Source organism: Chrysochloris asiatica, unplaced genomic scaffold, assembly GCF_000296735.1.
Source record: "Chrysochloris asiatica unplaced genomic scaffold, ChrAsi1.0 scaffold00050, whole genome shotgun sequence".
Taxonomy (NCBI): Eukaryota; Metazoa; Chordata; class Mammalia; order Afrosoricida; family Chrysochloridae; genus Chrysochloris; species Chrysochloris asiatica.
Window position 1 is genome coordinate 12,939,493 of NW_006408568.1, and position 26,239 is coordinate 12,965,731.

The window sequence follows — 26,239 nt, forward strand, 5'->3', positions numbered from 1 at the left end:
TGTTATCTATGTTCAGGTGCTCAATCCAGAAGTAGTTCATAGAGGCCCTTGAAGGAGTTAGTTTCAGAGTCTGTTGGGACCACAGGGAAACTAGGGGAAGGGTGGCTGGTTAGGAAGGTTTCTGCTAGATAAATGCTGTTCTGGTGGCTCTGCGGGTTCTGTAGGTCTGGAACTGAGCTCACCTGAATCCAGGCACCAAAGTGGTACAAGCAGCCCCCATCTCACACTGGCATGCCTCACAACCACACTGCTCTGAACTCCCAGCGAGCAGGGTCTATGGTGGGGACAATGGTAGTTTCATGCTAGGTTTTCTGCCTTTGATGTTCAATTTCTGGCCAGTGAACCTCCTGTGCAGCCACTACCAGTCTTAATGGAGAATCACATGTTGCTATGATGCTGAACAGATTTAAGCAAAGCCTCAAGACTAAAATGTGCTAGGAAGAAAGGCCTGGTAAAATCCTTCCAAAAATTAGTCAGTGAAAGTCCTGTGGATCACAACACTCCAATTCCCAGTGAATCATGGGGATGGTGCAAGACAGGGCAGCTCTTTGTTCTGTTTTGAATGAAGCTACTATGAGTAGGGCTCTACTTTTAGCAACTAGCAACAACGACATCTCATTTAAAGTACTTAGTATGTTCCTGACCCATGGTAGATGCCAAAATAATGTTGCTGTTAAGTGTCATCGAGTGGGTTCCAACTCATGATTACCCTGTATAGGGTTTCCGAGAAGCAGCTGGTAGATTTGAACCACAGACCTTGTGGTCCAGTGCTTATTCAACAGTGCCATACCAGGACTCCAAAATAATGTTAGTTTCCATCTTTTCTTTGCCTTTGGTGATGTCTGGGGCTAGAAAGTTTGTGAAATGATCTCTGTATGTAAATGGACTGCAAAGTTTGGTTTGGTATTTAAGCAAGTATTGATAAAGCCTTTTGAACCACCCACCAGCTGCTCCTTGGAAACCCTATACAGGGTCGCTATGAGTCAGAACTGACTCAATGACACTTAACAACAACAACCATCCACAAGAGGCTCAGGTAACTGGAGAGGTCACCCTGATTTGCCTGAACATTTGGAAAATGTGGTGCTGTAGGATCAGAACTGGTCTGCTAACCACTAGGTTGGCATTCAAACCCACCAACCACTCCTTGGAAAACCTATACAGAGTCTCTATGAGTTGTGACCAACTCTACAGCACTTAACAACAACACACTAACTACCACTGACAAATATGTTTCTTCTATCTCATCCACACCCATACACCTACAAATAGTCTGTTCTGTTACAGAAACAGAGGCGGCGTACAACTGAATTTCCTCAATGCAGATCAGATAGCCTTAAGGAGTCTGTCTGTGAACGCAATAACTTTGGGGCTAAACCATAGATAGCATTTCTCAGACTAAGAAATTGTGACTCAAAGCTGAAGCAGCTGTTCACACAGGTTTTTTGAGGTAGTTAGGGTGAGAAACCTGAAATAGGGCTGAGATGGGAGGAAAAGCAGAAACTCAGAATCTCACCCTATCATCATGCAAACACTCTTCTTGTCCTTACCTGAAACTTTGGACAAATGGAAGACAGGGGAACGTTGGCTAATGACCCTGTAGGACTAGAAAGGTGCTAGAGAGGGTTTTAAGAATGAAGATGGGTGAGTTTACTGGGCTTCAGATTCAGCTTCCAAAGAACAAATTGGGTTCAACATTTGCAGACAAATATATAACACAAAAGGAAGGGTGATTAAATGTGAGATTATTTTAAGGGGATCCCCTATTCCTATCATTGTCCAATCTTTAGAGTCATCTCTGAGATTTCTTTTCATAAGGCTGATGTATCTCTCTGTGAGATTCATGAGTTTATGACTATGATATCCTTCCTTCTTCAATAGAAGTCTTAGTACCCTCTCACCTTAATCTGGAAAACCCTGTTGCCAGTATTTCTTCTTGTTAAGGCAACACAACATACAAGTTGTTAAGTGGTGAATGATCTCCCACCCTGCACCCCAATGTTCACTGGAGTTCCCTCTAATCCCTGGAGGTTGTATGATCTGCTCTCATTGGGTCTCCAGAGCCCTCAGATGCCCTCTTCCCACATCTGCTTCTCTAGTCCCTCTGGTGGGAAGAAGGGCAAGGGAATCAATGTTATGAGAGTCTTGTCTTCTTCAGGACAATTATTTTCACTTTTTCTCTTAAGATTTGGAAAGCAGGGAGACCCAGACAGCCTTTACCCTAAGAAATGAGGCAAGACGTGACGTCTCTGATTGTGCAAACCAAAGAGAGAACTAATATCCCATGGGTGGTGTATCCTTGTACACATCTCCAAAATAGTTACAAAACAGAAATCACACATATATACAAACAGACAGGGGGTTTCAGAAAGTTCATGGAAAAATTCCACTATCTTTTCATTCATTTTTTCCACAAACACTTTGAAGCTACCTCATATGTTCAAATGCAATCTGAAGAAAATTGTCAAGAGTCCTAATTCAGAAGTTGGGGACATGCCAACAGATTTCTCATCTAGTTTCAGGACACCATCTCACTTTGACTCACTTTAACAATCACAGCAACTGGCTATGGTTTCTGGCCCATGTCCAGCTGTTTTAAAGGCTAATTTGTCGCAACTATAAGACCTAGTCTTCCAGCTTTCAAATACTCACACAATCTTCTTTTCCCTTTTTCACACATCAATCCTCTCTCTTCTTTGGACTCATATTGTTTTAAGTCAAATTTCTCTTTTTTTCCTTCATTATGTCGGCTGGTCATCACCATGGCAACCCTCTCCATTTGAGGCCTCCTCTTAGAAATGGGTCCACAGGCAGGAGCTTGTACCTGTCATCCCTGTGCAAGTCAAAGTGATGACGAGCTTAACTTCCCTTCATGATCAACAATGAGCACTTCTTTCATTTGTTTCTTTGTGGCTTGGATTAGTGACTAATATCTGTGACTAGTGAATTTTGGATAAGGCATGAAAGCCCTTCTCTGGGAGAAAGAAAGAGATTACTTGCCTTCAGAATCAATTTTTCCAATTAATAATACAAGGACAGCTCTAGGTCCATGTAAAGCTAAAAACCTATCGCCCAAGAGCACAAACTTTACATCTTTTATTTATTAAGCCAGAAATACGTATTATAACAAAAATTGCTTTGACAATTTTTCTGCGATTCATAATCATCAACTTGATGGGTGACTTTGCTCCAAGTTAAAGCTAGTTATAAACCCACAAAAGACAAGGATGATTTAAATCATCTCCTAAACCTTGTGACTTCTTGTGGGAAACAAATATTTGTGAGCCAAAAATACCTCAGACCATATTGATTTAAATAAATTTTGAAAAACTTAAAGTAACAATCTATAAATATTTACCCAAGGATAAAGTAGAATAATACTGTATTTGAAACTTAATTCTTAAATATATACAATGTACATTATTGTTATTGTTATATGCCATCAAATTGATTCGAACTCATAGCGAACCATAACACCATAACAGGAATCCTATAGACTCCTGGTATGGCGCTATAGGATAAGTACTGGACTGTGAACCAAAAGGTCGGGGTTCGAACATTCCAGCCACTCCTTGAAAACCCTATCCAACTTGAGAGAACAACTTGAGGGCACTTAAAAACAACAGCATATACATATATGTAATATATATCATTTATTTTCTATTTTGTTGTTGAGAATATACCCCAAAAAATATAAACCAATTCAGTAGTTACTACATGTATAATTCAGTGACACTGATTAAATTCTGTGAGTTGTGTGACCATTCCCAGCCTCCTTTTCTGTGTTGTTCCTCTCCATTAACATAAACTCATTGCCTGCTTAGATTTCTGCCTAATTTGTCAAGTTGTTATTGTCAATTTGATCTCATATAGACAACTCTTAAAGGAACTTAATACTCAAGGAAGACATTCTTTATTAATCAAGCTAAACAAGTATTTATTTTTAAGATGACTTCAAAGAATGTTTTTGGTTTAGGTTTAAAAATTCTTTCAGGGCAATAATTTGGGGATTCATCCAGCCTCCATGGCTCCAGAAAGTCCAGGAGAATTTGAAATTTTGTTCTACAGCCCCCGCGCCACCCCGCACTGAATCAGGATTCGTCTATAGAATTTTGGACCTAAATGTCCTTTAAATAATTTTTAAAAGAGTCAGTTAATCAAGTATTGCTATCTGGTGCTCAGGATCAGCACTAGACTTTGAACTACAAGGTCAGCAGTTCAAACCAGCTGCTCCTTGGAAACCCTATACAGGGTCTCTATGAATCAGAGCCAACTCGACGGCACTCAACAACAAAAATGAGCATAAGGGAATAACAATGTTCCTGTATGTGTATATAGTTTGTTCTGTTTTATTATGTGAGTCCTGGTGTGGCACTGTAGGATAAGCCCTGTATTGCTAACCACAAGTTTGGTGGTTCTAACCCACCAGCTGCTCCTTGGAAATCCAATACGGGGTCATTATGAGTTGAAACCGACATGCCAGCACCTAACATCAATTATGTGAGCATTATCACATACACTTTATTAACATGTTGTTGTTGTTAGGTGCCCTCAAGTCAGTTCCAACTCATAGTGACTCCATGCACAACAGAATGAAACACTGCCCAGTTCTGCTCCCTCCTCACTATTGTTAGGCTTGAGCCCACTGCTGCTGCCCATGTGTCGGCCCATCTCCTTGGGCATCTTCTTCTTTTTCACTGACCATCCACTTTACTAAACATGATGTCCTTCTCCAGGGATTGATCCCTCCTGATAACATGTCTGAAGTATTAGCAACAAAGTTTCACCATCCTGACTTCTGAGGAGCATTCTGGCTGTACTTCATCCAACATAAACTTGTTTTGTTCTTCTGGAAGTCATTGCAACTGTTAATATTCTTCTCAACACCATAATTCAAATGTATCTATTCTTCTAGGGTCTTCTTTATTCATAGTCCAATTTTCACATGCATATGAGGCTATTGAAAATATCCTAGCTTAGGTCAGGCACACCATAGACCTCAAACTGATAGCTTTGTTCTTGAACACTTTGAAGAGGTCTTCTGCAGATTTACTTAATGTAATAAGTCATTTGATTTTTTAACTGCTACTTCCATCCGTGTTGATTATGGATCCAAGCAAAATGAAGTCTTTAACAACTTCAATTTTTTCTCAATTTATCTTATTTATTGGTCCAGTTTTGAGGAACTTTTTTTCCTTTACATTGAGGTGCAATACATACAGAAGGCTATGGTCTTTGCTCTTCATCCGTATTTTAAGTCCTTTTCCCAAGCAACCAAGTAACGTTATTTCATCTGCAAAGTTCTAAGGTGTCTGGCCAAAGAAATCAGAAGATGTCGTTGTCGGTTTACTGAGATGGAGAATACAGGAAGAGTGGCAGGCTTGCAGAGGGTAAGCCAGAGTTCAGTTTTGGGCATATTAACTTTAACATGCCTCATTAAGTGGAATCACAGGTGAAGAGGCCACATGTATATGTTCTGCCTCCCTCTGCCCAAGAAGGATCTCAGTCTCTGCAAAAACACACCTCACCTTCCACTGCTGAGGAAAAAAAAACTAGAGGAAACACTGAGATGAACTCATAAACAAATGGGATCTCACCAAGACAGTGAAGCACTACTGCCAAAGCATCACAATTATTAGCCAAAAGTGAGCCGTTTTTAAATGGAAATAGGAAAGAGTGCCTTTATAGCCCACTCCCACATATAGTCAGATATTACTTTCTGCCCTGCATTTCCTTATATAAGGTTCTTATCTTAGCCAATCAGAGGATCCACTTTGCCTATAAAAGAGTTTAGATTTTTGCCTATAAGAGAACTGCCAGTGCCATGTTTTCTAACTTCCCAATATGTCTCTCGATGCCCACCTGAGAAATAACAGTTTTGAATGCCAAACATTTGATTCCAAGAGGTATATCTCCTTCAGAAAAGAAAGGCACTTCGATAATCAAAGGGAAAGGTTCTGTAGGCATAGAGTTTACTCCGTAGCAATAGGTTGGAAAAATTGTAGAGGAAACCCTGAGCTACCCAATCTCTGAGAAGGCTAGCTAAGAGTCATATGAGTCATGTGCACTAGGAGAGGGAAGGGAAGAACAATTTGGAAAATCCAAAGATCCTAAGATAAAGGGATCAGATCTGATGAATCACATCTGTTTCAAAAGAAGCCCGGAGGGTGATGATGGTTACACGTCATTATGACTATAATTAATGCTACTGAGTTGTCCGTATGAAACATGTTAAAATGATCAATGTTTTGTAGATTTATAGTTGGCACAATTGGAGAGAGAGGAAGAAATCTGGAGACTATGGGAAGCCTGAACCAGGAGCTGAATTGATGCTCACAGACCACTGACTGTGGGTATGCAGTGCGCCTGCTCATCTCTCACTGAGGATCACAGGCCCTGTCCTCCCCAAGGCTACTGTGACGGCTGCCCACTGACTGTTTGCTGCACTTACTACCCAGGATTACTCTGCAGAAGTGATGTCACCTGCTCACCAACTTTTCTTGAGATCCATCAAAAATGCTCCCTGTGTTTTTTTTTGTAATAGCCCAGAATAGCTTTAAGTTCCAAAACAGACAGTCAGGCCCTTGCTGCCCAGAGGGACAGGGTGGAAGGGAAAGACTTGCATATCTAAGATCAGGTAGAACAATATAGTGATAACTCCTACCCCATCACAGACTTTGTGTTAGCCTCTGTTAAAAGGGTCCCAAAGCATTTTGCCCCAAGATGTGCAACAACCCTCTTGTTCTTACTTAGACTGCCCCCCCTCTCTCTAGATGCAGGACTATGTCTGTTGGGCTATATTCTGAATCGTTCTTCCTCCTCTCCTCCTCTTTCTCAGCTAACCAAGAATTTTCACTCGACCAATTTCTTCTCCCCTTTAAGAGGCTCCTTTGTCCCTCATGCAAATAAATGTCTATAGTACCCACAGCTCCAATTCACCTGTGATGCCCAAATGTGCCTGGATCTTAGAAAGACTCATCTAAAAAGAGGTTTTTGTTCAGCGGGTGTGTCCATCTCCACTCCTCCCACTCTGCCCCCAAGAAGAGGGCGTAGAGATCAGGATAGAAATTTGGAGTCATTGAGAGTGAGAAAAGAATTTTCTTGTCTCTGTATCAAACAACAAGGTGTCTTTCAGCAAAGTTGGTGGTTCAAAACCATCAGCTGCTCAAAGGGAGAAAGGCAAAGCTGTCTGCTCTTGTAAAGATTTACAGTTTCAGAAACCCAACACAGGATTGTTGTGAGTCAGAATTGACTTAATGGCATTTGCTTTTGGTATATCAAATAACAAACAGGTTTCTTCGCATGAGTGTCCTCCAAAAATAACCAGGTCTAGGAGACAATTCTGAGATACAAAGACAGTGGAGGAACCAGTCCCTGTCACAAGATCCAAAGTGTCCAAACTCAGCTATTGGTTAAAAATCTCTTCTCCCCTCCCCCCATTAAAGTTTCCGTCTTACTGTCATGGGAGAAATGTGAATTTCTCTCTAGAAGACAAAATCAACCAACCAGGAAGAGACAAAATGAGGGTTTGGGAGATGGGAGTTCAGTGACTCATCCATCGAAGTCCAGAGTCCTCCTTTTAACCCATTCCCTCTACGTTCAGCCCCACAGCCAACACAGAAAGTAAAACATGGTCACCAAGCTCATGGCTGGTTCAGACTTTCCCCATTGCTAACCCCTACTCCTGGGAAATAGACCCTTGGGCTACAAAATGGTTATGAAATGACATCCTGAGAAAGTGAAACTACAAGCTCAGGGGAACTTTCTTCTCATGATTCTGGCCATAAGAGTCCCCAAAGGAGAGAATTCTCAAATCAGTACATGCCTATCTTCTACCAGAGCAACTCTTTTGAAGGTTCAAGCATTATTTCCACAAATATTGCCTTAACTAACATCCTGGACTGGTGACTACCAGCGCTAGAGACTCTCTAGAGCTTCAGGGGACAAGTCATCACAGAGCAAAGCCTGAAAGGTGCTATGGCTGCACTGTGATCAGTGAATTGCAGCCATGCATCTGAGAGGGAAGGCCAGGGAGCAGGGAGTTACCCAAGGGTATCATCTGAGCAACGCACATGTATGGGCCTGCTAACCTAAGTGGTGTTTATGGACGTGGTCAGAAGTCCACAGCAACAAGCTGCTGGCCTCATATTTAGGAAATGACAACCCCACCATCTCTCAATTCTGTTGTATGCTTCAATCCAAGCAAAAGATGGTGTCTGCCAGACCACCTTTGTTGTTAAGTGTTGTGGAATCTGTTCCAACTCATAGTAACCCTGTGGAAACCCCATACAGGGTGGCTATGAGTCAGAAATGACTTCACAGCACATAGCCACCACCATCATCATAGGGTTTCTGAGGAGTGGCTAGTAAGCTTGAACCTCCAACCTTGCAGTTCAAACAACTTAGCAGTCCAGCACATTAACCCACAGCACCACACCAGGAGTGTTTATTATACAGTGCCACACCAGGACTCTGTGGTCCCAACCAGGTGGGAGCTAATCAGTTGTATATAGGCCACACAAAATATCCAAAAAAAAACAAAAACCCACATTGTTAAAGAATCTATTCCAAGTCATAACAACCCATATAGAGTTTCCAAGGTTCTAAATCTTTACAGGAGCACAAAGTCTCATCCTTCTCCCTTGGAGCTGCTGGTGGGTTTGAACTTCCAACCTTGTGTATTTCAGTCCAGTACTTATCTTACAGTGCCACCAGGGCTCCTTGTGGGACAAAAGGGGAGATCCCAGTAAGTTGAAAGACACCTTGTGCTTTGGAAACGGGTGGTATGCAAAGTTCCTCATTTCTAACAGTAATTCTAAAATACAAATGGATGTGTATACACTTTTGAAGGTATCAGTCTCACCCTACCTTAACCTGGGCAGAAGTGTAAATTGGCATGGCTTTTCGTGATAGTAAATTGCCAGTATATATAGTGAGCCTGGGGAGTCCTGGTGTGGCACTGTGGGTTAATGCACCAGACTGCAAAGCTGTTTGAACTGCAAGGTCGGTGGTTCAAGCTCACCAGCTGCTCCTCCAAAACCCTATACAGGGTCTATAAATCTCTATGGGTCGGAATCAACTCGACAGCACTTAACAGCAACATAATGAGTCTTAATGCAGCCCTGGTAGCACCATGAATAAGCACTCAGCTGCTAACAGAAAAATTGTCAGTTTGACTCACCTATCAGCTCTGCAGGAGAAAGAGCAGGCGATCTGTTCCTGTAAACACTACAGCCTAGAAAATCTATGAGGCCATTCTATTCTGTCACATGGAGTCACTATGAGTCAAAAATTTACTAGAAAACACACAACAATATATAAGCCTTAAATGTGTCCAGTAATATCACTAGTAAGAAACTATTCTTAGGAAATGATCAGAAATAGGTATAAAGCAATCTAAAATGACATGCGTCTCCATGTTACCTGTATCAATCAGATTTCAAAATAACCTAAATTTTCAGCAATGAGATAATGGCTAAATAAATTGTTGTTGACATAGCCAATAAAAAATATAGTCAGAAACAGATTTGAATGAAATGGAAATGCCTACAACTAAATGCTTACTTTTAAGAAGCAAAATGCTAAACCTTAAAAACAAAACACCCACTACCATGAGTTTATTCCTACTCAAAGCAACTGTGTAGGACAGAATAGAACTGCCCCAAAGGATTTCCAGGGGTGTGGTGCTGTGGGTTAATGTGCTGGACTGCAAGGTTGGTTTCAACCACAAGGTTGGCAGTTCAAGCTCACCAGCCACCCCTAGGAAACCCTATACAGAGTCACTGAGTTGGAACTGATTTAACGGCACTTAACAACAACAATAACAATTCTTTATAGAAGCAGACTGCCACGATGTTCTCCCGCATGAAGAGCTGTTGTTGTTGTTAAGCGCAGTCAAGTCATTTCTGACTCACAGTGACCCTGTATAGGGTTCCAAGGAGCTGCTGATGAGATTGAACTACCTACCTTGTGGTTCAAACCAACCTTGCGGTGTTGTGCTTATCCTACAATGCCACACCAGAATTTTATGGACCAGTTGTTGTTGTTGTTGTTAAGTGCTATTGAGTCGATTCCGACCCATAGCGACCCTGTATAGGGTTTACAAGGAGCGTCTTGAACTACCAACCTTGCAGTTGAAATGACTTTGCAGTCTGACGCATTAGCCCACAGCACCACACTCCTGTGGAGCACTTGGTGGGCTCTAATTACTGATCTTTTGGTTAGCAGTGAGTACTTCACTACTTTGTCACCAAGGCTCCTATTCCAAGCCATGGATACTGCAGTTATGTTATCATGAGTACATGTGTTTGATAAAAACACTCCAACACATACATGGATGCTGAAATGATCAGTGATGTCTATTTTCTCTGTCAGACTTTTCTTATTTTCCAAATTGTCTACAATGAGTATGTATTGGTGTCTTAGCCAGGATTCACTTGGGGAAGAAAAGCCTACCACATGAGAATAGGTACTTTATTTTAGGAAGTGATTCTAGGGTCAGGGTCAGGGACTAAAGAGAGTAAAACAGAACAGAAAGGGAAGACAATACAATGATGTATTAGCAAGCTGATCACTACTGTGGACAGTGAGGATTCAAGCCCCATGGGACCTTCTGAGGAGTCATGAGGGGTACTTTTCAGATTTGTTCCCCCAAGAATTGGAAGGGGAGAGCATTTCTCCACCCAGTGCCCAAGCCCTTGGCAACAAGCTACCTATAGGGTATGAACTCCCCATTCCAAGTTGCCCAATGCTCAGGGGAGTTCTGCAGTGCCTCCCCTGTGCCCCTCCGCCCCCACACACACACATCACAGTGAAGTCAGAAGAGCTCTAGAAGGAAAATCTAGAAGTACAGGGTATAGCAGAGGTGGGGGTGGCCAATTACAACTGGGCACAGCTGGTAGCTGTAAGTGTAGCTGGAGCAGAATATAAGGGGAGAGACTATAAGATACAGCCTGGGTATATGGAATAATTTCCTACATAATCAGGAGAGGAGAAAAAAAGTTATTGTAAAAAGCGAGAAAGGGAGGGAGAAAAGGAAAGAGAGAAAAAGGAAGGAAGGAAGGAAGGAAGGAAGGAAGGAAGGAAGTGACCTGTACACAAATGTTCATTACAGCACTATTCACAGTGGCCACAAGGTCACAATCTAAATGTCCATTAATAGATGAATGGTTGAATAAAATGATTAAGTAAAATATGTACAAATAAATCAATCTCAAAAGAACAAATATTGCATGATCCCACTCACATGCAATGGACTACTGTTATGACGCTGTAGATCAGCACTGGAGAGAGAACCACGAGGTCGGCAGTTCAGATCCACCAGTTGCTCTTTGGAGACCTTATATAGAGTAGCTGTAAGTCAGAGCCAACTTGTTGGTACTTACCACCACCACAACAACACTTAAATACAACAGACAAGGTACAGAGACCAATTCTTCTTTGGTCTTCCTTTATAATTATCTGATGACCAAAGATGAATTAATTCTTGTGTTGGTGAAGACCATTGAATGTACCATGAACTGCCAAGAGAACAAACCAATCTGTGTTGGAGGAAGTACAACCAGAATGCTCCTCAGAAGTAAAGATAGTGAGACTGTCTCGCATATGTTGGACATATTATCAGGAGGGACTAGTCTCTGGAGAAGTATATACTACTTGGGGAAAGTAGAGATCTGTATGATGCTGTAAGACAAGCATTGAACTGCTAACTACAAGGTCAGTGGTTCACACCCACCAGCAGCTCTCAGAAACTCTAAACAGGGTCATTTTTAGTTGGGACAAACTCAATGACACACAACACCAGCAAAGTAGAGGGTCAGTGAGAAAGAGGAAGACCCTCAAAAGATGGATTAATACAGTGATTACCACAATGAACTCAACCATACTGACTCTTGTGAGGTTGGTGCAAGATGGGCCAACATTCCAATAGGTTACACATAAAGTTTCTATGAGTCAGAGTTGATTCCATGGCACCTAACAACAACAATAACATCGAGATTAAACCTGTTAGTGGTTATCAGGGATGAAAGGGCGGGAGAGGGGCAAGTTATGCTGAGGAGGCACTGAGTTTCTGTCGATGGTAATGGAATAATTTGGAAACAGATATTCATACCGGTTATGCAACATGATGAGCAAAATTAATGTAGTTCAATGGTACATGCAAAAATCATGGAAATGGCGAATGCTTTGCTATATACCTTTTAACCACAATTTTTATTTTAAAAGAAAGAGAGAAAGGAAAGAAATGAAGGGAATAAGAGGGAAGGAAAGAAAGAGAGAAACAGGAAGAGAAAAGTAATCTTTACTCTTGCTGCATTTCCCTTCTAATTCTTCTTGACCTTTCTTTCAACAACAAAATCTGCCAACAGGAAGCCTAGAGCTGCAATACAGGGGCATCTGCCCTGTGGAAGTATCTGGCCCTATGCAGGAGCGCACAAGGCCCCTCAGTCTCCCTGTCTCAGGGTCTGCCCAAGCTGACTCACTTTCCTTCCTGGCCAAATCACTCCAGGATCCTAGAGTTCTCCAAAAAGGCAGAATAAGAATAACAATTTACAGTTGTGTGATGATTTACTTCACAAAGCTTTCACTTAAATTACCTCACTTTACTCTTGCAACCATGTGTGAGTGAAGCAGACAAAGCTGGGCTTTTAATCTTTGTTTTGCACAGAGGTTAAGTGATTTGCTCAAGGTCACACAGCTAAGGAAACAGCAGAGCTTGGTCTCAAAACCACTTCTGTGACTGACTGCAAGAGCCACTGTGCTTTTCTCCCCAGAGTCCTGTCATTGGGGTGAGTGCTCTGCAGGCTGACCACTGGCAGTGATGACCAAAAATCCTCAGCAATTCTAGACTGATTTGGCAAAAAACTGCTATTAATAATTGTTGTTACGTGCTATCAAGTGTTGTTAAGTTCTGACTCATAGCAACCCTGTATAGAGTTTCCAGCGAGTGGCTGGTGGGTTTGAACTGCTGACCTTTCAGTTAGCAGTCCAGTGCTTATCCTACAACTCCACACCAGGACTCACTATTAAATAATTGTTGTTAAATGCTGTCAAGTTGGTTCCAACCCATAGCAATCACATATAGGGTTTCCAAGGAGCTGCTGGTGAAGTTGAACCACTGACCTTGCAGTTCAAACTGACCTTGAAGTGCAGTCAGAATGCTCCTTAGAAGCAAGGATGGAGAGACTTCATCCAGCATGCTTTGGGCATATTATCAAGAAGGACCAGTTCCTGGAGAAGGACATCATGCTCGGCAAAGTAGAGGGTCTATGTAAAGGAGGAAGATCCTCAATGAGATGGATTAACAATGGACTGAGACATAACAATGATTGTGAGGAAGGTACAGGACCAGACAATGTTCTGTTCTACTGTGCACGGGGTCACTATGAGTGACAGCACCTAAACCAACTCAATAACACATAACAACAACATTCAGTGATAAGGAAACTGAGACACGCAAAGGATAATAGCTTTCCTGGGCAGGCAAAAGTGGACCTTGGATTCCAGACTCTAGAAGCTAAAGCAATTACATTATTAGATTCCTGTCTTGGTTATCTAATGCCGCTATAACAGAAAAACCACACATGGGTGGCTGTAACAAACAGATATTATTTTCTTACTGTTTGTTGTTGGTGTTGTTAAGTGCCATCGAGTCGATGCTGACCCATAGCGACCCTGTGTAGGGTTTCCAAGGTGAGCTCGAACCACTGACTTTGCAGTTCAAACGACTTTGTAGTCTGATGCATTAGCCCACAGCGCCACACCAGGACTCCTCTCACAGTTTAAGAGACTAGAAATCTGAATTCCGCGTGCTGGCTTTAGAGAAGAAGGCTTTCTCTATCTTTAAGCTCTGGAGGAAGGTCCTTGTCTATTTGAACTTTTGCTCCTGGATGATCTTCATGTGGCTTGGCAGCTCTCTTCCCCCTTCTCTGCTTGGTTTGGTTGTTTACCACAAGTTATGTTATGTTTAGTGCAGTAGAATCGGTTCCAACCCATAGCGACCCTGTATAGAATTTCTGAGGAGCTTGAACCGTTGACCTTGTGGTTCAAACAGGCTTTGCAGTTCAGGACATTAACCCACAATGCCATGCCAGGACCAATTCAAACATGCTCTACATTCATCCTGCCTCATTAACATAACAATGACAACCTATTCACTAATGGGATTGTAATCACAGGCATAGAGGTTAGGATTTACAACACTAAATTCAGGGGGGACACAATTCAATTCAATACAGTGTCCCTTTTTAAAATAGGCCTGTTTAGGGTGACCGTATTTATTTTCTCACAATTCTGGAGATGTGAAGTTCAAATCAGTGTTTTAACCTTTGTGGAATCCATCCTTGTCAGTAGCCCAAGACGTTCCTTGGTGATTCTCACATGACATCTGTCTTCCCCCGTGAGTGTGTATCTCTGTGTCTAATCTGCCATTTTAATAACTCAAAAGTGATTAGTTCTAGGATCCATCCTAGTCTGGTATGACCTCAAATGATTGATTGATTACCTCACATTAGATTGTATTATGGAATGTAATTACATTATATTTCATTATATTACATCCATAGGGTTAATATTCCAATATTTGTTTGGTTTGGTTTGGGGGTATAGGGGGAGGGAGGCTACGTTACGATTCAATCCATAGCAATGACTTAAAATGGAACCTTCAAAGATAGATCTCAACCAAACTCAATCAGTTTTTAAGTCTTGCTTCAGTACTGATTTTCCACTTTCTTGGAATACCCTACCTTAACAATAGCTCTGATTTCTAATCCATTTCCACCCTGCCATTGTACTGGCAGAAGTGTGATTTTCAGCTCATGTCTTGCAGATTTCTGTACAAGTAGTAGACACTCAATAAATGTTAGGTTATTGATGGTTGGGTGAGTAATGAGTTGAATTAATGAATTATGTACTCTCAAAGAAACCCTCCCATCCTTCCTCCAAACTCCTCCTCTACCAATGGGTCACAAAGTCTGACATTTCTATTGTATGACTACCAGGTAAAAAAGCTTGATAGAAAAATAAATACAGAATTATCTTACCTGGGAAGTAGGAACTCATTAACAAGCTTGATAATTAACATTATCAAGGATTCATTCCTGTACCCATTCTTACCTTACTACGTCTGTGCAAAGGAGGGAACACAAGGTGGATATGTTCTCATGGGGGAAATGGAAGGAATACGAAAAAGTCCAGAGCGGAGCTTCCCATACACATCAAAAACCTGTTGTGATGGTACGGAAAATTCACCTTCACCTCAAATGAGTTTGCTTACTCATCTTTTAGACAAAGACAATATATTGTAGGAGTCCCTGGATGGTATAAATGATCTACACATTTGGCTGCTAACTGAAAGGTTGAAGGTTCAAGTCTACCTAGAGGAGCCTCAGAAGAAAAGCCTGGTAATCTACTTCCAAAATATCAGCATGAACGAAGTTCTACTCTGACAATAATGGGTGGCCATAAGTCTGAGTTAACTCGATGGTAACTGACTTTTTAATGCGTTGTGCAGACTCATCATATTCTTTATCATGATCATAACTCTCCCAAAAGGAGAATCTTGCAGGCAAAGTTTCCCAAAAGTATTTCACCAGGAAACTGTAGCCCAGCAAAACATGCACTTCGGAAGCAGTTTGAGGTGTGCATTCTACGGCAGTGGTTTTCAAACATCATTTACTTGTAGGATCATCTGTGAAGTTCTTGAAACACAGATTTACAGGCCTCACCCTAAACCTGAATCACTTTTTGAGGTGGGGCTAGGAAGAGGTTATTGTAAGAAGTCTGAAAATGAGCCTTAGGGTCTGGGACGTATTTTAAAGCTCTGTGTGAGAAGAAACCATGGAGGAAGTAGGGAGAGCTATTTGGGAACCCAGACTGAGGAAAGATGCAGAACATCAAAAAGACAAGCTTTGCAAAGTTAAAAAGTCTCAGAATGTTGGCCCTGTCCTCTTTGGTTCAGATGGGACTGCTGTCTGCCACTAAAGGGGGAGGTGAGGGGAAGGTGAGGGCATGTTATTTTATAATCCAAGCACAGACTTGGTGTTCACCAGCCCCACACCACTTGGCAGTGCAACACAGCCAGGCTGGCCTTGGAGGAAGTGGGTGGGCTGTTTGCTTTAAAGCCAGCCAGGCACGCTTCCTCAGACTGCTGAAGAGTGCAAGGGCAGGATGCTGGGCAGGAGGCCAAGAGCCAGACTCATTCGCCTGTTTCCATCACACACACTCACACTCACACACACACACACACACACACACACACACACACAAACATGGATGGTCTGCGAGGATGGGGTTTCAGAGCCAGATGGGCACAGACTGGGTGTATGAGACAAAAACAGGACCTTCCATGTGTCTGTTCTCAGGTGGGTCACAGAACCTATATGAGTCAACTGAACAAGGATGCCTATGGGACCATGTCAGGAGGAAACCAGAAAGATTCAGGGCTCTGAGTTCTAATTCTTCATCCTTAACTTTTGTCAGTCTCCCTTACCAGTTTCTTAACACTCCAGGGACAGTCCCTATCTTAGCTTTTTGGATACTCAATACCTAGCATCAAACCAGGTCCACATATGTATGTGATGAATATCTATTATACTGAAGTAAATTCTCCTTATCAAAAGTACTCAAATTCCTCAATCTTTCTAATTACAGGTTCACATCTATTAAGCATCCACCTGCAGGAAGGACCACGGTCCAGCCAACACCTTGCAAACAGGAGCGTTCAGTGTTTGCTTTGACTTGCTGAGGTGAAATGAACGTCTGCAAAACTCTCTTGCCTTCAGTCTGGGTTTGGTTTGGATCCTGATGTCTGGTGGGCTTGACCACCATCATCACTGCTGAATGCCCTGTTACAACCCCTTTCTGTCTCACTCTGCCACCTCTCCTCTAAGCTAAACAAGTGAAGTGAATTTGGATTATTCTTGCCTGCATCTGACCTGGAGAGAGGCAATAAGGCATCTCAGTTCTACCAGCTGTGTGATTCTGGACAAATTGCTCAACCTTTCTTAGATCTGGTTATCTCAAATGTTAAGCTGGTTTGGACTTATAGTGACCCTATGCACAACAGAATGAAACATTGCATGCTCCTTTGCCATCCTCACAATTGTTTCTATGTTAGAGCCCACTGTTGCTGCCACTGTGCCAATCCATCTCCTTGAGGGTCTTCTTCTCCTTTGCTGACCTACTTTACAAAGCATAAGGTCCTTTTGCTGACCTACTTTACAAAGCATAAGGTCCTTCTGCAGAGACTGGCCTGTCCTAATAACATGTCCAAAATCCATGAAACAAATCCTTGCTTCAAAGGAGCATTCTGAATGGAATTATAACCCTTAGTGTGGGACTATACTGCCCAGCTAACAATAAGGATCAATGTATATCAAGGACCCAGAACAGAGGAGCATGCTATGTAAAAGCTACATTTATGATATTATCAATTCTGGAATAGCTCAGACCTAGGTTCTAAATTCTGGGGATTTGCCCCCTAGAAGTGTGGAGCATTTGACCTGTTCACAGCTACGGACAGAATGAAAGGGCTAAACTACAGACACAGGACTCAGCAGGCCTGAGGACTGTTTATAAAATTGGAGTCAGTAGGTGAGTGAGGGATGTGCACACCATACCAAGTGATGCTGTCAGAGAGGGTAACACCAAAGTGACTATAAAAATTTTCTGCAGTGTTTCAGCAGTTTATTAATTTTTATTAAAATCACTATTGTTAGTTATAACAACAGAAACATTTTTTTTGTAAGCCTAGCTTACATATATCAATATAATTTGTTGTTGTTAAGTGCTATCGAATCAATTCCAATTCATTGGGAACGTGTATAGGATTTCCAAGGAGCAGCTGGTGTGTTCGAACTGCTGACCTTGTGGTTCACACTGCAGTGCTGAGCCTACAGCTTCCCACTAGGATGATTTGCTTTTTGAACTTTCTTAATGTGCTCCAGTCAGAGCTGCCATTTTTACCCAATTACAATGACGCTTGAATCACGTGGTTTCATCTTGCTACAAGCTCTTGCTACAAGCTCTTGCTGTTGTATTCACTGCTGGTGGTGTTTTTATGACCACCGACTTTGTCAAATTATCTGGTATTTTAGCTACAATGTTGTGGTAATTAGTATTTGTGAACCTGTATGAATACCTTTTTTTTTGGAGAATGAAGTAGTTGTTAACGCAAAAGAAGAAGGAAAAAACTTTCAAAAGACTTCTGCTCATTATTAGTTATTAACGTAATTCAATGTAGAAAGATTTTACGAAACCAGTTTGCTAGTATTAGCACTTAACTGCTAACCACAAAGGTTGACTGTTCGAACCCACCAACCTTTCCATGGGAGAAAGATATAGCAGTCTGCCCCTATGGGGCAGTTTTACTCTCACCTATGGTGCTGTGGGTCAATGCGCCAGACTGCAAAGCTGTTTGAACTGCAAGGTTGGCAGTTCAAGCTCACCAGCGTCTCCTTGGAAACCCTATACAGGATCGCTATGAGTCGGAATTGACTCAACAGCACTTAACAACAACAACAAGAAATACTACATTTAAGCAATTTTTCACTGTATTATTCTATGATTAAAGTTGATAGTAAACTTTACTAAGGATTTTCTGTGGTCTGGTATAAGAGGAGGGCTATGAGTGGTGTGGGAGAAGAATACTGAAAGTGCCATGGGCTGCCAAAAGAACCAACAGATCTGTGTTGAAAGAAGTGCAGCCAGAGTGTTCCCTATATTGTCAGGAGGGAGCAGTCACTGGAGAAGGATATCATGTTTGGTAGGGTGGAGGGTCAGAGAAAAAGAGGAAGACCCCCAGCGAGATAGATTGGCAAGTGACAGCATCAGTGGGCTCAAGTGTGGCAACAATTGTGAGGTGGGCCCAGGACCGGGCCGTATTTCGTTCTGTTGTGCATAGGGTTTCTATGAGTCAGTACTGACTCAATGGCACCTAACAACAACAACAACAACATGAGGGGATGGACTGATACTGTGAGTACCACACTGCATGACACCAACCCAAGTTATCCCGCTGCTGTAAAACTCATCACTTTGAAAACAAAGTTCTATTTATTAATAAAAGAATGGTTTAAACATTGTCTCATTTCTGTTCATCCATTTGCACAAATGTGTACTTTATGCCTTGTTTGTTCATGTGGTTGGTGTGTTTGCTGGTTGGAAATGTGCACATTCGGGGCTTGGACACTTGAACAATATGTTGACCAGGCTCAATGCCAGGTCTTTGCATTACACAAGCTCCCGGTCCTTGTCCTTGGGAGCTTCTGAGGAACAGCCTTGGTTCTCAGGACCACAGGAGATATAGGTTGCTAGCAGTTATCACTTCTTTGGTGATAGGGCCTTAGGGGAACATTCTTGGGGAAGAATTCATTTGACAGATATTTGTTGATCATTTACTATGTGCAAGATGGTTGTTGTGTTGTTATTGTTGTTGTTGTTAGGTGCCATTGAGTTGGTACCGACTCATAGCGATCTTATGCACAGCAAAATGAAACACTGCTGATCCTTGGGCCAACCTCACAATTGTTACCATGCTTGAGCCCATTGATGCTGCCACTTGACCAATCCATCTTGATGGGGGTCTTCCTCTTTTTCTCTGACCTTCCACCTTACCAAATATGATATCCTTCTCCAGCGACTGGTCCCTCCTGACAATATGTCTGAAGTATGAGAAACGAAGTTTGGCCATATTGGCCCCCAAGGAGCACTCTGGCTGCACTTCTTCCAACACAGATCTGTTTGTTCCTTTGGCAGTCCATGGTACTTTTAATATTCTCCTCCAACACCATTACGCAAAAACATCAATTCTTCTACGGTCTTCCTTATTCACTCTCCAGCTTTCACATGCATATAAGGTTATCTAAAATACCATGGATTGGGTCAGACGCACCTTAGTCCTCAAGCTGACATCTTTGCTCTTCAACACTTTAAAAAGCTGTTGTGCAACAGATTTGCCTAATGCAATAGTCGTTTGATCTCTTGACTGCTGCTTCCGCGAGTGTTGATAGTTGATCCAAGAAGAATGAAGTCCTTGACAACTTCAATCTTTTCTCTGTTGATAAGAATGTTGTTTATTGGTCCAGTGGTGAAGATTTTTGTTTTCTTGACATTGAGATACAATCCATACTGAAGGCTGTGGTCTTTGATCTTCATCAGTAAATGTTTCAAGTCCTCTTCACTTTCAGCAAGTAAGGTTGTATCATCTGCATATTGCAGGTTGTTAATGAGTCTTCCTCCAATCCTGATGCCACGTTTTTCTTCATAGAAACCAGCTTCTCGGATGGTTGTTGTTGTTAGGTGTTATTGAGTCGGTTCTGACTCATGACGATCCTGTGCACAACAGGAAGAAACACTACCTGGTCCTGCGCTATCCTCACAATCTTGTCTGAGCCCATTGTTGTTGTCACTGTGTCAATCCATCTTGTTGGGGGTTTTCATCTCTTATTCTGACCCTCTACTTTTCACAGCATAATATCCCTCTCCAGGGACTGATCTCTCCTGATAGCATGTCCAAAGTAATATATTGAATGGCAACAGAGTAGATGTGAGAACACATGAAGGTTATTCAGGCGGGACTACTGACGTCTCTAAGTACGTTCAATGCCCATCACCAACATCATTATTCAAAAGCCTCAATTCTTCATTGGTCTTCCTTGTTCAGTGTTCAATTTTCACATGCACATAAGGCAATTGAAATCACCATGGCTTGGCTCAGACCAATATTTAAAATGATATCTTTGCTCTTTAACACTTGAAAAGGTAATCTTCAGCAGACATGCTTTAATGCAAAGCATTTCTTGCTCCCATGGGTGCTAATTGTGTTAATCCAAGTGAAATGAAATTCTTGACATCAATCTTTTCTCCACTTAACGTATTATTTATTGGTCCAGTTGTGAGAATTTATGTTTTCTTTACACTGTGTTGTAATCCATACTGAAAGCTATATTTTTTGATCTTCATCAGTAAATACTCCAAGTTCTCTTCACTTTCAGCAAGCAAGGTTGTGTCATCTGCACATCACAGGTCGTTAATGAGTGTTCCTTCAATCCTGATGCTACGTTCTTCTTCATAAATTATTTGCTCATCTCAGATTGAATAAATACGGTGAAAGAATGCAACCCTGACACACACCTTTCCTATTTTAAATTGTTCACTATCCCCTTATTTTGTTCTAATGATTGCCCCTTGGTCTGTATACAGGTGCCTCATGAGCACAATTAAATATTCTGAAATACACATTCTCCTCAATGTTATCCAAAGTTCATTACGATCCATATAGTCTTATGCTTTTGCATAGTCAATACAGCACATCTTTCTGGTAAACATCTTTCTGGTATTCTCTGCTTTCAGAAAAGATGCATCTGACATCAGCAGTGATATTGTTCATTCCACATCCTCTTCAATATCTGGTTTGATTTTCTGGCAGCTCCCTGTCAAATGTACTCTTGCAAACATTTTTTAATTAAGCAAATTTTTACTTGCATGTGATAGTATTTGATATTTTCCACATTATGTTGCTTTGTCTTTCTTTGGAATGGGTCTTTTCCACTCCGTTGGAGTCTGATGGTGTAGTGAGTTACGCATTGTGCTGATAACTGCATTTCATTAGCAGTTCAAATCCACCAACCACTCCTGAAGGGAAAGATGAGACTTTCCATTTCCATAAAGATTTATAGCCTCAGAAACCCTATACAGTATCACTATGAGTCGGAACTGACTCAACAGCACACAACCAACCACCAATCAGTTGGCCAAGTATCTATCTTCCAAATTTCTTGGCACAGACAAGTGAGTGCTTCCATCACTGCATCAGTTTGTTGGAACATTTCAATTTGCATTCTGTCAGTTCCTGGGGTCTTGTTTTTTCACCAATGCCTTCAGTGAGCTTAGATTTCTTTCTTCAATACTATGGTTCTTTATCATCTGGTACATCTTAAAATGGTTGGACATCAACCAGTTCTTTTTGGTACAGTGACTATGCATTTCTTCCACCTTCTTTTAATGGCTCCTGCTTCATTCAGAATCCTTCAATATAGTAAGCTGGAGCTTGAGTCTTCAGTTTTTTCAACTTGAGATAAAATGCTGAGGGTATACTTCCCAATTAGTAACCACAACTTTCTTCCCAGGTGTCAGGTACTAGACTAATTTTCATTAATCTACTAATGGGAACAAAGGTGTTTTTGTTGTTGTTGATAAGTGAAGTCAAGTAGGTTTCAATTCGTAGCAGCCCTATAAACAGTTTCTGAGGAGAGACTGGTGGGTTTGAGCCATCGACCTTGCAGTTAGCAGTCCATTGCTTGCCCTACAGTGCCACACCAGGATTCCAAGGAACAACATAGTGGAGCCAAATTGATTGGTTTTGAGGAAATCTACTTCTGGCCATTATTGGGTTCAAAGTTCTCCCAAGCCCCAGAGGGTCCAGGAGTGAAGGAGAGAGAGCAGCTTCTGCCTGTACACCACTGAAAGTTGGCACACCTCCTAACATCCGGCTCCACAACTTGGGCCCAAGGATATCCGTGAGCAGCTTGTTCTTTATTAAATGATGTACTTGGTTAAATGGAGTTTGATCAGTAGATTCTGAGGACCGATGAAGGGTAAGAGGGTACAGAGATAACCATGGATTGAGAAAGTAGCTCCTTTAGATGTCTTTTTTTACTATTGTTCCCCCTCCATATTGGGAACTTCATGAGTGCAGGCCATGGACAGAGCTATATAAGAAATACTGGTCATCTACCAGCAGTCTGAACCCACCCAGCGGCACCACAAAAGAAAAACCTGGTAATCTCTTTCTTTAAAGACTACCACCAAGAATGTTCTATGGAGCACAGTTCTACTCTGTAACCCATGGGATTGTCATGAGGAGGATTTGACGCAATGGCAATGAATTTAGTCCTTTTGCTTTGTTTTGGTACGTGTACAGTCTTAAAGACTTAAACACTTTTGTTGATCCAGGTCAAGAATTCCCAAACATTTGTTCAAAGTAGTTACTTTTATTTTTACTGAAATTATTAGATTTTGGCATGAGAAGAGGGTCCTGAGTATGTAATCAGCTCACCAGGATCTGTGCCAGCTCCTTCCCCTGGGACTATCCTGAAGTAAATGGAAAAGAGGGCCTGAGGGAAATGACCTTCCTACAAGGCAATGACCAAAGGCCCACATGGCCCAATATCACTTGTGATCAGCTGGAACCCCCTGGTCTGGAACTTAAAATCATTGCAGAGCAGTATGGCTGCCTCTATCTTGATCATATGGCAGGAGACTCTGGGAGTGTGTCAGGAATACTTGGAGTGTTCCTAGGTTTTGAGGACGCTTGTTAGCCAGTTCATCTCTCTCTTGGTCATCTCTTGTATAGAAGTACAAGTGCCTTTGTAGACCTCTGAACAAATAACCACAACTCTTTGAGCTCCCCGGATTCTCAAACAGATCAGGATCTCAAAGCCACAAAACTCTTAACAACGCATCCCCTGCCACTAAAAAAGGTCACTCTTTGCTTTTCTGTTGGAATGGATTCCTGGGGGCTTGAACACATTTTTCCCAGTTCCATTCATCCCTCCTCCAGGCAAGCACTAAAGTGTTTCCTTATGTCTTGTCTTGGTATGTGCTTATGAAGCATTGATTCACATGGTTTTTTATACCCACAGAGTCTGGAGTTGATTAGTTTTGTTGTGCCTGCATTACAACATGAAGAATCTAAAGTTCAGAGAGATTAAATACATTGCCGAGGACAAACACAATGACTTCGACCACTGAGTCATTCAGTCTCCCTTACGAAAGTTATTTAAACCAGCATAGAACCTGAGGCTAGTGCACCGGCAGAAACTAGACAAACGGAAAAAGAAACCAGACAACGGGCAAGGGAATTGCTTGGTCCAAGAGTAAAATGCAATTCTCACAACCCTGATCCAGTCCTCTTCTGAATTAGGAATATCCCCACCATTGAGATGTTTTCACTGTGTTGTGGATATTTTCTAGGGGTGGAGGTGGTGGGGGAAGGGTGACAAAGTAGAGTGGTAAAAGATCTGCTGTTGTTGTTGTTGTTGTTATGTCAGATAGGTTCCTACTCACAGCCACCCTGTATAAGATTTCTGAGGAGCAGCTGGTGAGTTTGAACCTCTGACTTTGGTTTAATCAGCTCTTGCACTCCAGTGCTTATCCAACAGAGACACATCAGGACTCCAGGACCTGTAGGACAGTAGGATATGTAGCTATTTGTCAGTATTTCCATCAGTCTTTCTAGGTGGAAAGAAGAGAAATTGATAAGGGTATTTTATAACTCATGCCATTAAGGAATTGGGTAGGTAGCAATACAATTTATTATTGAGTGCTTACTGTGTGCTGGGATGTGTGGTAAATGTTTTATGTACATTAACTCATAAATGTTTCACTACAGCTCTATGATGTTGGTGTTGTTATTTTGAGGACTCAGGAACTTTGGAGGGTGGAAGTCACGCTTGGGTTGGGGGAGTCAAGACTCCAGAGCCCATTAAATTCCTTACATCAGCAAACTCAACCTCCCTTGTACCTCGGAGATTCTCATCACTGGCAGATGCTGACTCTGTGCATATCCCATCTAAGAATAACATCCTGTCTATGAGCACCCTGGCATTTCCTGCAGAATGTATACCCAACCTGCATCATTCACCTGAAGTGAAATGGGCCTCATCTGAGGTAAATCAGTAGGAGACTGAGGACAAAGTGCGGCTACTGCCTCTGGAATGGGCAGCACAGAGTGTTCTGGTGCTTGATAAATACACAAGAAATTTAATTATCTGATGAGGGAAGCCAGCATAGGAAGGAAAATAGTGTTATGAAACCTCAGAAGTTCAGAAGATTGGGCGGATGCTTGCCAGCCTCCTCTGTCTCAGTCAAAGAGCTAGCAAATGGAAATTTCTCCAGGGTCATCAATGCTCCAGCACTGGGAACAGGAGAGGAACCTTGAGAGGACTGAGGTGCGGAGAGTTTATAAGAAGCATCACCCAGCTATAAAAGTGTCACAAGCCAGACTAGAACCCAGGGTTCTGAACCTTGTTACAAAAATACTCAGTACTTAGAATCACATGACCAGCTCTGCTTATATATGAATGCATTTATGCCTCTCAGCAACCAAGTGAGGGAAAGACTGTTATCTCCGTGTCACAGATGAGAGAACAAGCATAGAAAGTGACTTGCCCACGGTCACACCAGCTCCATGGACCTCTTCCTCCATCACACTGCCTTGGCCTCCCATCTACTCCTGCAAATGTATAGCTTCCACAAGCCTGGGTCACTGATTTAATGGTTGAGAGTCGTTTTCAGGATCCAAAGTGCACAGGGATGGACTCGTTCTGCTGGTTCACCTGTTGTTTTATGGATGGTTATAAACGCAGTATGGCCTTAAATGGTATGGCTTGCTAGACTCTCAGAGGCACGTCCACAGACATACAGTCAACACATGCGGAAGTTCGGACACTTCCTTCTGTACCCACGCTTCTCTCCCACACCCTGCCTGTCTTCTCCAACCGCCACCAGGCATGCAGGTCAAACATCTCTTTTCTCTATGCCTTTCTTCTCCGCAGTATCACCAACCTTGTACCTCACTTGGATGCCACCTACCTTCACCCTCCCAGTTTTGAGGTCATATTGGGCAGTGCTTAGGAAATGACTTGGCTCAAATCCAGACTACCAGCCATGTGACTTTGGGCTTGGTATCTAAATTCTCTGTACCTCAGTGTCCTTATTTGTAAGATTAGATGGGTGAGTTTTGTCAAATAAAGGGAAAAGTAATTAATCTTACATTCCAGGAACAGAGGACCCTAGGACCATCAAGGGAGAAGAGCACGAGCAGAACATGGGACCCTATCCAGAGAAGCAGCAACACCAGAGATGGAGGCAGAGATGAGGACATGGTGAGAGAAAGCAGCTGAGAACTCTAGACTCATGGAAAGAGAGGGACTGAGTGCTGGTGGCCAGGAGGCAGGCTTGTAGAATGTGCCCTTTGGTGGTTTAAATGATTTTATATTCCTGAGGGAATAAAACAGAGGTAATAGAAGCAAATACTGTTGAATGATGATACACAGAAGGGATGGTAATGATTGCAATGAAACGAAATACAATAGGATAAGTGTAAAACTGCCATTCTCCCATGTAAACTATCAATCAATTCACAGTAAAAACTTAAATAAAAAAAAGATGTGATACGTAGCTTTGTAAGATTAAACACTGGACTTCAAACCACAAGGTAGGCAGTTCGAGCCCATCA